This window comes from Aythya ferina (genome assembly GCF_964211825.1).
Source record: "Aythya ferina genome assembly, chromosome: 13".
NCBI classification, from domain to species: Eukaryota; Metazoa; Chordata; class Aves; order Anseriformes; family Anatidae; genus Aythya; species Aythya ferina.
Window position 1 is genome coordinate 2,108,469 of NC_140311.1, and position 13,363 is coordinate 2,121,831.

General features: G+C 39.8%; 1 long non-coding RNA gene across 9 annotated transcripts in view; it reads right to left on the bottom strand.

The window, feature by feature from the left end:
• Positions 1 to 13,363, bottom strand: part of LOC311443965 — a 114,664-nt gene that overhangs the window by 13,237 nt on the left and 88,064 nt on the right. The window contains exon 4 of one of the 9 annotated variants that reach the window (XR_014697582.1): positions 10,458 to 10,533. The exons of the other annotated variants lie outside the window; for them this stretch is intronic. This is a non-coding gene — a long non-coding RNA (uncharacterized lncRNA). The remainder of the gene's footprint in view (positions 1 to 10,457; positions 10,534 to 13,363) is intronic. 9 annotated transcript variants of the gene reach the window in all.

The following is a 13,363-nucleotide window of genomic DNA, read 5'->3' on the forward strand; positions in this document are numbered from 1 at the left end:
TTTTGTCCTCCTACACTTCTAAATTTGTGGCACAGCCTTGCACTCAATATTTACAGCCTGTGGTCTCCTTCACACTCTCTCCATGTACTTCTCTGGATCTGACAGGGCTAGTAAAAAAAAAAGAAAAAAAAACAAACAAACAACAAAAAACTAATCCATGCTGAGGCAGAAAAACAACTCACTAAAACACCATCTAAAACAGGAGGTTTGAACTCATCGAAACTCTATTATATGCTTGAGTAACTCCTGGAACAATAGAAAGCTATGCATGATTATGTAGGCAAGTAGAAATATGCAAAGCAGATGTTGTCCTTACTGCCACACGTCAAAATCTCATCACTGGCCTGGAGAGCATTTTCTCTGTGATTGTCTGAGGTGGTCACGCCAGGATACGATGGTAATGGTGCATCTTTAATCCAGGTACTCCAGCTTATTAGGTGTTCGATGTGACTAAACGTACACTTGGTAGAAAGCAAAATTATCAAAGATTGAGTGTCATTGCAGAAAGAGAAACTAAAGCTCCAGGGCTAACTCCAATATGCAGAGTAAGTGAAATATTTAAGAAGGGAAAATGGGCTGTTGGCATTAGCATGATGTAGTCAAAGGGCAGCTTATCTCATTTCCATTGGAGATGGTTTGCTCTAGATCACCTGGAGCCTAATCATAAAATAGGCATTTTTACTCTGTTTCATTGCCATTTGTTTGTTTGTTTTGTTCCTCTTCAGTCTACTACAGTAATGAGAAGACTCTAGAGAAGGTTTCCAATAACAAGTCTCCATCGTTTGTTATTTTGAGCAGATTTTCAGCCTGGGTAAACTAGCATAGCATTACTAGGTATTAGTGCAAAAGCACAAGTTGATAGCAGCTCTGGGCCTTAGCTTAGATAAGAAATCTCAGCAGTGCGTGCTAAATGTGTGTCCATGTGATAGACCTGGAACAAGGGTCGCTTGTGCAACCTCAGCTGGCGTCAGTGAATTCAGCAAGTAGCAACACTTCACCACGAGACTGAAATTCTTACATAACAGATGAAATAATATTAAAATAAATAAATAAATAAATAAAAGCTTGGGAAAGAAATGTAAAACACAAGAAGTCAGAGTCCTAAGTGATGGTAACTGAAGAGGCATTTAGGGCCACATGTGCAAATTTAGAAAGAAATTTTACCATTAAAGAAGGTAAATTCTGGAAGTAGCTCCTCTGTTTTCCTGGTTTCCCCCCCCCTTGTATGAGACCAGAGGGATACAAGCTCCAGACAGGGAATGTTTGAGTAGAGCTGGAACAGAGGCAGAAAGAGTGGAAGAGCTTTGGTTTTAAAACGTGGTGTCTCAAGTCTGCTGTTTTCAAAAAAGCCTTGTACCTTACACTTTTCAGTTTTCTACCATGCACACTGGATTTTCAGCCTTGATAATTTCATCAAAGTTGTAATCATTAGTATTTTTCTTAAAGTCTCAGCTCTCCTGAGACGGTGTTATTTATATGATATTCATTAATCTCAGCTCTCTTGCTTTTAAAAAGTTACGGTCCTCAGGTTTTCAGAGCAAAGCTCTAAAATATTGGCTTTTAAGGACAAAGAAAAGAAGGCAAGTAACTTGCCTTTTCTTTTTAAGTCAAAATCCTAATCCAGGGGAGTAAACCCACGTGTAAATGGGTAAAGGAAAATCCATCAGTAGCAATGATGTCCCTAAATTCCCAATTTTCATGGATATAGTGGGAAAACTCACAATACTTTTGATAGTTCAGTATATATATGTTTCACACAGTTAAACCTGCAAATCACACAGATACCTGCCCAGACTCACCAGCTGTGGTTGCAGCCCTCCAGAGGAAAATCCAGCATCCACAACTAGCAAAGAGCACAGACCCTGCATGGGCTCTTCCACCCTGCAGCTCAGGCACAGCTCCTGCCATTCTTCTCTTAGACAGAAAGCCCATATCAGGGACGAAGTCCTGGGGTGGTTTTGTTTTTAATCACTCTCTTGTCTTTTAATTCAACTAAGGAATGAAGTGCAACTGCTCACAAATACACCCGTCACCTAGTTACACAAATGCCTGCCTGCAACTGCTCAATAAACCAGAAAAGCACTACCTTCATTCAGGTAGTCCATCATTTCAGCAACCCAAAGAGTTTATAGAGACGATTGTCAAAGACCCCATCATTTTGTAGTTAGTATAATTAATAAGGTGTGCACAAAATCTAGAAGTGTTTTAACACATGTTTGCAGTTGAATTGCATTATTGTTATGTTATAATAAAAGAGAGCCACATGTTAACTGAACACCAGGGACCCAACTCATGCAACTGTTAAACATCAATAGGGAAATCAGAAGGGAAAATATCAAGTTTCCTTTAAAATCATTTCTGTTTTCGGGAGCTGTGACTTTTATTTAGTAGATTTTGTGAAAAAGCCTCTGTTTATAAAAATTATTGGGTAGTGTTGGCTGTCAGAAAACATAAACAGGCAATTAGTGCAATAAGTAGAACGATACAATGAACTCCTCCTGGCAGTTCCCTATCTGGAGCCAGGCAGGGCCCTGATTCGATGAGCAGTTAGGCATGTGCTTAAGTCCACACCATCATCCTGGGAGCCTCCCGGGACTACACACACGCACACATTAAAGTGCATGCAAGAGCTTTGTGAATGCTCAGAAATATCTTAAGGAAATGGGATTGCAGGAACGGTCAGTGATTTTATTGCGATGTGGTACCACCTAAAATCCACTCTGAAAAGCCTCCTGGAAGCATAAAAAGGTTCTGCAGGCAGATTGGATTAATTTTAACGAATTTAGCCCATTTGGTGGCCTAAGAGAATACATTTCTCTATCTTCCTGCCCTCCACCTGAATTCTGCACTGCCTTTTCCTACACAGTTTTGGTGGTTGAGATATCTGGCTCTGCCTACGACGTAAATGGAGCATCAGCCTTTGCAGGGAACATGGGTTTATGGACTGTGGAAATATATGAAGGACAAAACAACCCTCACAAGAGAGATGCAATTAATTGCACAATGTCATCCAGTTATCTGCATTTCTTCCACTCTATAAAAACCAACAGACCTGATTTCTTGCATGGAAGCCTGACCATCAGCCTGTTCCAAAACTGCTCTCATTAGCTTTGCTCCAGAGCTGGACATCTTCAGTCCTTAAAGTTACTCTGATGAGCATGAAGGCAGCAAAAAACTGCTAAAATTTGGTGTAATGCTTATGCACATTTTGGGTATTGAGAACACCTGGATGGGACCAACACACGTGGTACTCCATGCAGCTGCCCCATCACTGCTCCCAAGGCACAGTTCTCCTGAGCTTCTTCTCTGAAGGGGGGCTATTCTGGGAGGCATGTGGTAGGGGTATTGAAATGAAGCTTGGGGGATGGATTATTCTGAAATGGCTCTGGTCTTAGGAGGTGCTCACAATAGGGAAAAAATCTGGAGGAAGCTCCTCATCTGTAGGTGAAAAAATTGGCATAATTATCAGAGGAATAAACGCCGTCAAGAGGGATGTCCTTCCTTCCTCCCTCACAAAATAATGCATAATTATATAGACCTTCTGGCAGGTTCACCAAAGCAGGGGAGTCATTCCTCCTGGCACCTGTGTGTGCCAACATACGCCTCAGATTTCATTCGAGTTGAAGGGAAGCACTGACAATTGGATACGACCATAAGAGGGGAAATATTACTACACTATTGTCAGACTCCTTGCTTCAGTGACTCCTTACCGACTCGAAGCACCAAGCCATCTTCTCAAGTCTATTTGATCAGAAAGCTACAGCTCCTGGGGAGGGGGATCCAGAAGCAGGGCTGCGCACGACCCCCGTTAGCTGGGCTGACTCTTGCCACTTTGCTCCTTCCCATCCCTCTGTTTTGTACATACTAGAAGTTGACCTAACTGGTTCATCCCGATTCTAATTGGAGCCTTTATGTTAAATGCAAAAGTACTTATAACCTACACTTAAAAAGGATGTGAGTCATGCAATGAGGCACAACACTTAAACCCTGCTCATCTATAATATATATTCCTATGTACAGAAAGCATGGACAGTGTCAAATGAAACACGCAATTAGTCCCCCTCTAACAGTGAGCAGTTCAAACTGTAACATCATGCCAACCGTGATTAAGAGTGATACAGCACATCATCATTGTCAACACTATTCAGCCAATGTAAACCTTAGTTAGAAATGTACTTGTCAGAGAAAAATGCGCCTTTGATTTCTATTACACTTTCCCCAGTAATTGCTGTCATCAGTGGCAGGTTATTATTACAGTTGAATAGAGTTTCAGTAATTACTTTTGCACAGATTCTAACAGCTTTTAGATTGAATGATATTCTGACAGTTTGAATACTCTTGACAACAATTACCTTTTTCCTGGTTAACACTGATTCAGGAAAATTAAAAATTAAATCTGTTCAGAGGAAACACTTATGTATGGCACTAGTAAGTGGGTTGATACAAAAATGTGTAAATTACAGAATGACTTAGAATAAAAAGTTCTTTTGCTCTTCCTCTTATGCTTTAAAAAAATCAGCACTTAGTGTACATGCAGTACATGCTGGTTAGATTACCAGTAAATGATGTGAAATAATTTAAAGCACTTCTAAATCCACTTCCTACTGATCAGCTTGAAATGAAGAAAACACTATTATGGGGGAAGGCTTGTTGCTCCCACCCTAATTTTTGTCTTTGGTAACAGTCAGATAACGGCTTGGGGCTTTCAAACCATTATTCTTAATTTCATATCACCAGGTTATTTAAAAAGAAGCAAACTGTCTTATAGTGGTAGCCTAGAGAAAGCCAGCATGTTTGTTATTTCTGAAAAATTTATCTAATATTACAGGGGTCATAACTCAAATGGCTTGATTAAAAAAAAAAAGTCGCATGCACACAGAGCTCTCCAATTTAATTTCCCTCTTTGACAGGATAACTGGCCTTGTGGATAAGGGAGACATAGTAGATGCGATACATCTTGTTATTAGTAAGCTTTCTGATACTGTTTCACATGACGTCCTTATAATAAAACTAAGAAAATATGGTCTAGAACTAGATAAAATTACCATAAGGTGAGTGAACAATGGGCTGAGAAACTGCTCTCAAACAGCAGTTATCAATGGTTCACTGTCAAATCAGGAGGAAATTTCAGGTGAGATTCCTCAGGGATCTGTCCTTGCTCCAGCTGTGTTCAATATTTTCATAATGACTCAGTTAAAGGGAAAGAGATTACATTTATAAAATTTGCAATGTTGAGGAGCTAGGATGGTGGGAACCCTTGGGAGGTCTGGATCAAAATCCAGGAAGATATTAACAGTTTGGAGTGATGGTCTGAAATTAAGATGAAATTCAATAAAGCCAAGAGTAAAGTGTTACACTTATAGAGGAGAAATCAAATGCAAATGGGAAATAGCTAGTAAGGGAGCTGTATTACAGACAAGAATTTCAAAGTTATAGTTGCCTACGAGCTCAGCATCAAACAAAGGAATTAAACTGTTCCAAAAAGGTAATTTCAGGGACTTATTAACAAGAGCATCAATACAGTGAGGTCTCAGCTGTAATAATGTGTCCAGTCTTGAGCTTATACTTAAAAAAAAAAATAAAAATCTTAAAAGTCCAATGGAGAACAACAAGAATGGTCAGGGCTGAAGCATGACTCATGGGAATAGGATGATGCACTTTAGTTTAATAAAGAGAAAATTAGGGGGAGAGATAATTAACAGCCTTGCAGTTGGTGAAAGTCTACTGTTGCAATCATGCTGATTAACTGTGTTTGATGTCTTCTATAAGAAAAGTCAGAGACCGAGTTTATTTTTGGCAAAGAGAGTTAGTACATTTGTTCTAAGGTTTGAAGACAATTTCCACAGCATGCGGACACACAGAAGAACATGGGCAAGCTTCTCTCCCTCTAGATGGAAGGCAGGCAGGCTTGGCACAGAAAGACCAAAAAAAAAGACCACAGTCACTGATACCTCAAACTTATCCAGCTACCACACTGGATAAAACATGCATAAAAAGCCAGAAACAATTCCAACATGCATTCAGAAAAAGCAGGTATGGGCATAGAGAGCAATGAGACCCATCTGAAAAGTCACGGATCTTTTCAGGTTTCTTTTCAGATTTTATTTCCCATTGAATTCCTATGTTTTCTATCCCCAAATCATGTTTTGAATATTTCTACTGCAATGAGGGCTAAAGGCTTCCATATTAGAGAGTGCCAAGGTTCTGCAATGTCACTTTCTATGATAAAAACTTAAAAACAAAAACAATATTCTGTAAGACTTATGATCGGATCATCACGGGTGGTGACACTGAACCAAGTGGAGAATATTTATTGTTTGTTACCTGAGTTTTATCAGCTAGATCAAAAAGGGTATGACTAATACATGACTGAAGAAAAAGAGTTATAGTACCACAAAACACAGTGCTCCACCTCTCCTTCCCTGGTGCGACCTGTGCAGGAAGACAGCTTTCAGATAGAGTTGGAAAGAAACTCCTTGGTTTCTGGTCAACAGGCATCATTTAGTCTCACTGAAATGGGACCAAAATCGGCAAGGAACAGATGATGCCTTAACTCCTCCTCCATACCCATCCCAGTCAAAGTGCATGGGGACATGGTGCAAGGCACCGTGCAGATGTGCTGTGCTACGTATGGAGTCTGTCACAAAGCTGCGACTGAGCCTCTAGCCTTCAATGCCACCACCTAATTCCGATCTACATGTGTATTAAAATACCATTGTCTTTTTTCTCCTCATTAGAATTATAGATTTAGTTTATTGTTATGCTTTCCATACAGTCTTCTCTTTTTATTAGCATTGTACAATCTGTACAAAAGCAAAATTTAGTCCTTTCAGGGAGCTGAAAGGAAGCAATCTTTTACATGACAAATCCAACATTATCATATGTAAACCTCATTTACTATGTAATGTCTTCCTGTTTCCAGTTCATTAATTGAATGAAACCTATTTTCACATTCTAGTAGGCAGCAGTGTTCTCCAAGTAACATAAATGGCGCTTTTAGGTTGAGGAAAAAAATGAAAAGATGTAATGCTAGAAAATATTTCACACAATGATTGGTTGAAAAACCTAATGATTTCTGGGATGTTTTGAGAAGTAGAGTGAAAATATATATACAAAAAAAAATAGTGGCTGGTGTTCAAAGTTAATAAAAATATTTTTATCCAATTAGCAACTACAAAGTAACCACTGAACTTTTCACGACGGGAGTAATCTCACTTCAGTAAATGCTATCGAATTGCTCAGCATCAACAGAAGAAGTGGGCTGTGTCTCAAGGCAGAGCCCACCCTATACATGGGGGGGACCCCCTGCCATGCATCAGGGCTACAGAAGATTCCAAATGACCAACAGGAGATATCCAAGACTTCATTTCTGGACAAAAACTGTGAATTGAACACAATGCGTGCTGCAGATTGTTGAGGTGTAAATGCATTAATACAAAGTTACTGCTTTAAGATATCTGGAGCAGTGCCACATAGGAATTATCAGGAGAGATCGACCAGGAAATACAAGGTAGAATATCTTCTCAGCTGGAAACCAGGATCTCAGCATCCCAAAGCAGACAGATGAGCAGCGGGTAGGGGACCTTCCAGCTCGATGGTGACAGCAAGGTGTCGGGATGATGCACCACCGAGACACATGATCGCAGGCCTAGGAACATCCCCTTCTACAGGCAGGGAAGGATTAGTGCTCTGCCCATGAGTGAACCACTCCCAGCAGCAGTAGGCAATGGTCCCACTTTTCAGCTCGCACCATTTTTAGAAGGTTTCAGGCTCTGGGACCACAGTTTCATTTGCATAATGCAAACATGCCAAACAAAACTGATATTAGAATGAGAAAAATTGGCAATTTAAAATTGCCTACTACATCCCTTTTCTTTTTGACCTCAATCCAAAGCCTTTATAAGCCAAAGAAAAGACAAGCTCATAATTAGTGAATATGACCAGTTAATGGGTCTAGTCTAAATGAGCTTTTAAATAAAACAATAAGCAAGCCTGGGAAAAAGCAACTTACTGGACTATCCGAGGCCAATTTTTTTCAAGCACAGGTCATGTTATTTTAAAATCAATTCCTTTTAGCAATTATTTCATCAGGACTTTGTCATTCCAGAGGGAATGGACCAAAACCTCTTAGTGCCAAATAATTTAATCTTAGTGCATCTAAAACCATATATTCTTCAGATGAAACCAATTCATAATATGGGTGGATTTCTTATTTTTGTTAGCAGGAATATTCCATGAGTTTGTGAACAAATTATATGTAGGAAAAAAGAAAGAGTTCAATTACAAAGCTTTTTTTTTTTTTTTTTTTTTTTAAATCCACATAAGCATAACGTTGTAGAACAGCTTGTTTAGGAAAATAAAATTACAGCTGACTAGAAGGAGAGCAAAACAGAAATAGACAAGTCCAAAATGGTTATGAATAGCCAAATTTGTCAACATGCTAGCAATTATTAGAACAGACAACATGAAAACCTGTAAAAAACTCCCAAGTAGCAGTAACTCCTCAACCCCTTCTTGGTATCTCACAGCCTCAACTGAGTTTAAACCGGGTGCAATCCAATACCATCATAAAGATTCTGGGTGCCGGTCACATTAGCATTACTGTTTCTAATACCCCTGAAAGGTTGTCCCCCCTCCCACTCCCCCAATTAAAAATAGAAGTTGCTGTTTTTCTGTTAAAAGTCGCCTGCTCTTTCCCCCATTTCAGCAACAACATTGGGGTCTTCAAGATACAACTTTCTCTGCAGAGCCACACTTGCGCATGAAAGAACTAAATTTTGATAGTTACTGGGAACAGAAATATTTTCTAAAAGTAACTACTTGGCCTTAGAGTAAAAAACCAACAAAACAAACAAACAACACAACATGTTGTTAGATATTGCTGAGCACACAAAACATCTCCACCTTTCCTAGCCCTCAGACAAGGACCAGCAGAGCCCCATTGCCCCACACTCACCCAAACCACACTCAGCCCAGCCTGCTACCCCTTGGATCCGTTCCTGCTGCTCCCCAGCAGGAGATGTTTCCCTCTCCCCATTCCCACAGCTGATTGCAGCTGAAACAAATGAGACTCTCCCAAGTGTTGGCCATGAGATCAAATAAACAAGTTGCATTTCAAGATGAATCAGCAATAAACACCAAGTGTGACAATAACCACTAGTTATCTCCCAAGACCCCTCAGTTACAAAATCATCACCTGGCCTCTATGGCACAGACTAAGTGAAGGCAACGTGTGTGCTGATCATTTTGTGTCAGCATCTAGTTCTGCATTAACAGCTTTCCGTCCCTATTCAAGCATCTTTGTTAGGAGTAGGTCTTTGCTCTTTTAGACCCTGATCCAAAGCCTTTCAAAGCAATTGAAAAGTCCCCCATTGATGGGAAGGGTGTGTGCCCTCGCTAATTGTTCCTTTCACATTAGAGTGAAAACAAATTCTTCAGCTTTCATTTTAAATCCATGAAGCTCAGTCCCTTGATATGCTAGACCCTTATTTTAAGTATGCTGATGAGGAGAGGAGGACAAAGCCCAGGACAGAGGGCTGTGGGTAGGCTGAGAGGATGTATGCTATACATGCCACGTGGTAAGGCTTGGTACATGGAAAGGTTTGTATTTTTTTATCCAGAAAGGCTCCAAATGTTGCAGGGTTCAGAAGTTCCCAGTCTCCTCTACATTTAAAACATCTGTTGGGTTCCAGCAGACCTGAGCACAGAAAGCCACCCTGATGCTCCCCATTATCTTCCCAGGAATCATTTGTTTCTCCCTGGGAAGCTCTTTCAGTTTGCTCATCTCCCAGGTTGAGGTGTCGTCTCTATTTGAGACAGAGTAGTGGATGGAGGAGAGTGAAAGGTGTAGAAAGTGTGCGAGCTTCAGCTGGGGTATCTCAGTGGCAAAAAAAGGTATTGAGAAATCACAAGATGCTTTGTCAAGACCAAGAAACATGGCTGATGAAGGGAATTTCACAAATATCTTAAACACAAAACAATTAAATGAATGTCATTTTTTAAAGGAAGTTAAGTTTTAACTATATATGTTTCTCTGCAGCCTCACAATGTTGTCTCCTGGGATGGCAGACCTGGAAAAAGCTCATGAGAGAGAATAGCTAAAGGCTGTCTTTAAAATGACTGATGTCTTTGCCCTAGGAAGGAGATGAACAGGCTGGAACTAACAGATTTTTCCATCTATAGATTGAAAATAAAAAATGTAATGATAGAAATAAATACAGATCTATAAGAGTAGGGAAAGCAGCAGTACCACGTGCCTGCTTCTGTAGGAAGGCAGGAGTGAGCATGCTTGGCTAGAGGAACCCCCAACCCAAGCAATCACACGTGCGTTCAAGGATGGCAGACCACTCTGGATAGACCATCCATCACCCATGACATGAGTACTGCTACTTTGGCAAAAGAAGGAGGTCTCAGAGAGAGATAAATATATAAAGTGTAACAATAACCCATAAACATACCTTTTAAAAAACGCCTTCTTACAATGAAATCATTTTTCTTCCCTCCACAAAGAGGGATTTCACCCTGGAGTTGTTTCTAAAAGATAGTGAAACATAACAGATGAATGCTGCCTTGCATAAGGAACACACACATGCATTTAAATCACTTATATTTTACTTTTTTATGATGCAATTGTGAATTGTGTTATTTTGCATTTGTAATTAGAGGTTGAAACAGATGGTAAAGGCTTGGTTTAAAGTGATGTACTGGAGTACACAGCTCTGTGTATCAGGTCTGCTGCTCCACTGAGTGCCGAGCATGGAAACCCTACCAGGAGCTGGTCAAATAGGAAAATGTTTGCTGCACTTCAAAGCATGCTGAAGAGTACCACAACAGACTCTCTAGAAGGTCAATAAGCATTTGTAAAATTCTATTATTGTTTTTGCATAAAAGTACTCTTACAGCATTCTTGTTACCATGCTCTAATTTTTGCAGTTGGGGTATTTATATTGCAAGAGATCTAACTCTGTATAATTAATATAAAGGGAAGAGAAAAAATATAAAGATGGCTTATGCAGGTTTGAAAATTCCATTGTTCACTCTTTCGGAGGCCAAGGATGTAGAGAAGAAGTTGACACAGAGACTGAAGTGCACAGGGGTCTCACACAAGCTTCAGGTTTTACTGAAGTCAATAAAATTGCACCAGCACAGAACCCAGTGCAGGCCTGCTGCAGGAGGAATAAAAAGCTATTATTTTCTGAAGACTCTTTTTTATGAAACTATTTGGTGATTTCTGACCATTTTAGTGTGCTGGCATCCCTGTCACTGAGGATCTGCTGCAGGTTATTTGATAGAGTAACCTTTCCAAAGGTTTGACAAGGCATCCGACAGCATCCTATTGCAGGAACATATCAAACCTGGTCCAAAGCCCCATAAAGTCAACAGAATGACCCCAAATTTACTTTTTCTATTTTACTTTCTCTTTTACTATTTGATTCTTAAATTTCTGTCACATTACCCAATTACCCAATTGTTCAGAAGAAGCATTACTCAGGGCAGTGCCAAGACCAAATGCGGTACTTTCTTAAAATACAGTAGCATTGTTAAGGAACAACAACAACAACAACAACAAAGACATGAAAATAAAAGAAGAAGCCTGAGTATCACATGAAGAAACAGACCTATATTTCATATGTGTGTCAGATTTTGCTCTGAAGAGGTTTGTTTTATACAGCTCAGTTAAACCTAGCTGGCATCAAGCAGGGGATCAATAGCAGCACAAACAGGGTGTCTCTGCTTGTTTTTTTGCAAACTTGTGAAGCAGTCTCCAGATTACAAGAAGACAGACTAAGGTCAGAAACAATGCAGCATCATACTGTTATACACTGACAGCAGAAGCAGCATAACTGCAGAACTTGTCAATAATTTGTATTCCACAGAACACCACTTAAGGAGCTAGAAATGCTTCAAACATCAAGAAATGTGAATTCACATCACTGCTATGAGACAGAAAATGTAATCTGTCCTTTGAGGAACCTCAAAATGCTGTCCTGTGAGCGCTGAAAACTGAGCATCAAAGATGGAAACAACCCCAGTAGCCTGATTTTCTAGCATATGGGCAGCCACAATGTGCTCTGGCACTCAACACTTTTTAAATAAGGTGAGCTAGATCCAGATTTGTGTCTGCTTCAGTGGAATCTGAATTACATTAAAACAAATACCAAAACAACCAAAAAGCTTCATTTTGGTGCTACAATTCTTGGTCACCAGAGCTGCACAAGGTGGGTGAGGTCTGAAAGCTGCTCTGGTACAGAAGCTTGTTGGTCATGCCAAGCCACCAGGTGACTCAGAACGGAGTTTGCTGTTTCCAGTGCAGAACATTCATGGTCCTGGGGAGACTTCTGCCATCACTGCCAACACTGTGATATGGTTCAAACAGCAGAAATGGGAATGGTACAAGGCTCTGGGTGTACCCCTGAAGCCTCTGAGTTCAGCACGAGTGCAGCTTGTCCAAATCTCTCCTAGCATCCCACCATCATTTAATGGAGATCCATTTTTCTCTCATTTAAAGTACGTATTTTTATTTATATATTTATTAAAAGGGTTGGTTGTAGGACAAAGATTATTTATTTAAAAATGACACAGTATTTAGTCGGTCTCTCAAACCAGAGCACATACATAACCAGGAAAGCACAAACTCCTAAACTACTAAGTGGTCATCTTGGTCCTGCTTTCCTGACAAGGCCAGCATGTGTTTTTTACCAGAATTGTAACAACAGGACACTAAGTCAGCAATCCTTCCAATCCCAAACAGGAAAATCTCTCCAGAAATACCCACTTGCATTATTTAGTTAACCAGATGAGACCTCATAATAACGAGCTCCTTTAAGCTTTATCCTTTTGCTACTTTAATCTGATCACAAGATTTTACAGTGAAATACTGATGAGGATGCACAAATCTCTTCTGAAACCAAGCCATCTATTATCCATGTAGGGCTAAATGTTAGCTAGCACATGTGTATTCTTTTAAACTTGAATATTCAGATTCTGTGAGTGCCCACAAAGAACAATGATAAAGATCCTTTTCTGCTTAAAAGAGGATGTAAGGGGTTTCTCTGACTGTACTACGGTCTTTGTGTTCAGAAGTCCTTCTAACAAATGCAACCTATGCCTACTCTAAGGGGTTAAAGTCTCTTTAAATCTTCCAAAACTGACTTTTTCTAAGTTAAATCTTCAAAAATCTCAGTCAGGTTTTAAAAAATTCTTTTCTTGTATAGATATTGATAGTTCTTAAAACTGACCGTTTAAAGGATGCTATGAGGCCAATGTTTGAGGCTTTTACAAGCAGAGCTTAGAGGCTCTGACTCACATCTGAAGGCTGATTTAAGTTAACCTTCACTGAGATTTTCTTCCCCACTCCCCTTTA